Raw genomic sequence first — 2,600 nt, 5'->3', positions numbered from 1 at the left:
ATATGTAATCGCTTTCCTCACCTGCTGAGCTCAGAAGAGTTTCCTATACAGTGTTGGAGTAGGAATATATGTAATCGCTTTCCTCACCTGCTGAGCTCAGAAGAGTTTCCTATACAGTGGTGGAGTAGGAATATATGTAATCGCTTTCCTCACCTGCTGAGCTCAGAAGAGTTTCCTATACAGTGTTGGAGTAGGAATATATGTAATCGCTTTCCTCACCTGCTGAGCTCAGAAGAGTTTCCTATACAGTGGTGGAGTAGGAATATATGTAATCGCTTTCCTCACCTGCTGAGCTCAGAAGAGTTTCCTATACAGTGTTGGAGTAGGAATATATGTAATCGCTTTCCTCAGCTGCTGAGCTCAGAAGAGTTTCCTATACAGTGTTGGAGTAGGAATATATGTAATCGCTTTCCTCAGCTGCTGAGCTCAGAAGAGTTTCCTATACAGTGTTGGAGTAGGAATATATGTAATCGCTTTCCTCAGCTGCTGAGCTCAGAAGAGTTTCCTATACAGTGTTGGAGTAGGAATATATGTAATCGCTTTCCTCAGCTGTTGAGCTCAGAAGAGTTTCCTATACAGTGTTGGAGTAGGAATATATGTAATCGCTTTCCTCAGCTGCTGAGCTCAGAAGAGTTTCCTATACAGTGTTGGAGTAGGAATATATGTAATCGCTTTCCTCAGCTGCTGAGCTTAGAAGAATTTCCTATACAGTGTTGGAGTAGGAATATATGTAATCGCTTTCCTCAGCTGTTGAGCTCAGAAGAGTTTCCTATACAGTGTTGGAGTAGGAATATATGTAATCGCTTTCCTCACCTGCTGAGCTCAGAAGAGTTTCCTATACAGTGTTGGAGTAGGAATATATGTAATCGCTTTCCTCACCTGCTGAGCTCAGAAGAGTTTATATATGAATTCGGGTAGGAATGTACAGAAATCAGTGAAAATTCTCAAAATTTTTATATTGTCACCAACACATTCATGTGCATATTTTCCCCCCACACTGATTATCATAATCGATCAACCGTGAATTTTTCGCTCGGAATAAATTACCCAATATTTGACCGCGTTGAATCCAAACAAGCGCAAACCCGCAAGCATCCGCCACAAGCGTAGTAGATGGTATAGCAACACGTCGGGATGACTCGCAGGGCGCAAAAACGGAGAGAATACCTGAGTAAAATAATCACGATTTCGGAAATTTTCACCCATCACTGCTTTAACCTTCACTACGATGATGAATACTGTCGAAACCGCTGGTGAATTTTTCACCCACTTTCAGACCAAACGATTATACCCCCTATCACCAGAACTCCACACAGCATTGAGGCACCCATTTCCGCTTAGAACTCTGCCTTTGCTGCGACGCCCTGAAAATTAACCATTTGTAAATCTCGCTACGCCATTCTAATCGATTACTGTGACGACCTCAACAATGGCCTTGATAAAGTCGCTGAATTCCGCACTCGTTGTTCCGCGCGGTTCTTAGCCGCACAGCACAGGGAAGTCCGCGTGATGAGTTGGAAAGTCAATCTGCAATAATAATGCTGAGCAGTAGTGGTGGGAGAAAAATATGCACATGGTCAACTATATGTGTCGGTGATGATGACAATATGAAAATTCTTAGAGGAAATTTTCTGTACACTTCTACCCGAATTTGTACGTAAACTCCTATAATTAGTGAAGAGACCCCGGAGCTCAGCAGGTGAGGAAATCGATTACATATATTCCTACTCCAACACTGTATAGGAAACTCCTGAGCTCAGCAGGTGAGGAAAGCGATAACATATATTCCTACTCCAACACTGTATAGGAAACTCTTCTGAGCTCAGCAGGTGAGGAAAGCGATTACATATATTCCTACTCCAACACTGTATAGGAAACTCCTGAGCTCAGCAGGTGAGGAAAGCGATTACATATATTCCTACTCCAACACTGTATAGGAAACTCCTAAGCTCAGGTGAGGAAAGCGATTACATATATCACAACGCTGACGCTGGCAACCGAAAGGTCCCCGGTTCAATCCCGGCATATTACGTTGCGACTGCCAACACCGACCAAACCATAAAGAACGTCAAGCAGCGCACCTCCGCATCGGACGGATGTGAGAGAATCTCCGGGGCGCCGACCAGGCAGGTCTCGAAACATCGTCGCCACAAAATTTGACTTTGCTCTGAGAGCAAAAACGTCTGGTATTAAATGGGTGAAAAAATCCGAATCCGGAAAAATCACCCACGACGGTTTAGTAGAAAAAATTATTTTACCATAATTTTTCTCCTCGATTTCTTCCGCTGCAAATCCAGCCATCGTAGCCACAAGGAAAGAACCGCTCAAAACGCAGATAACGCGCAAACCCTGAAAAAAAAGTTTTCACGCACCACAAAATTCGTCACGCGCCACAAAATTCTCACAATTTTTCTCCCCTTCACTACTCCCGCACTAACAAGCGTCCCAATAAGCAGAGATAAAACCAAACGAATCTGAATTAAAAAATGACAAAAAAACTTCGCTCCGCCCTTTTTTTCACCTGAAGCCACTCCTGTGAGGGCGACAAGTCGATGAACGTAGTGAGGAGCAGAAACGTCAGCGGAGCGATAAACATAAGA

The sequence above is a fragment of the Perkinsus marinus genome (genome assembly GCF_000006405.1).
Source record: "Perkinsus marinus ATCC 50983 genomic scaffold scf_1104296972806, whole genome shotgun sequence".
NCBI lineage: Eukaryota > Perkinsozoa > Perkinsida > Perkinsidae > Perkinsus > Perkinsus marinus.
The sequence above is the reverse complement of the archived record's forward strand: the minus strand, read 5'-3'. Positions refer to the sequence as shown.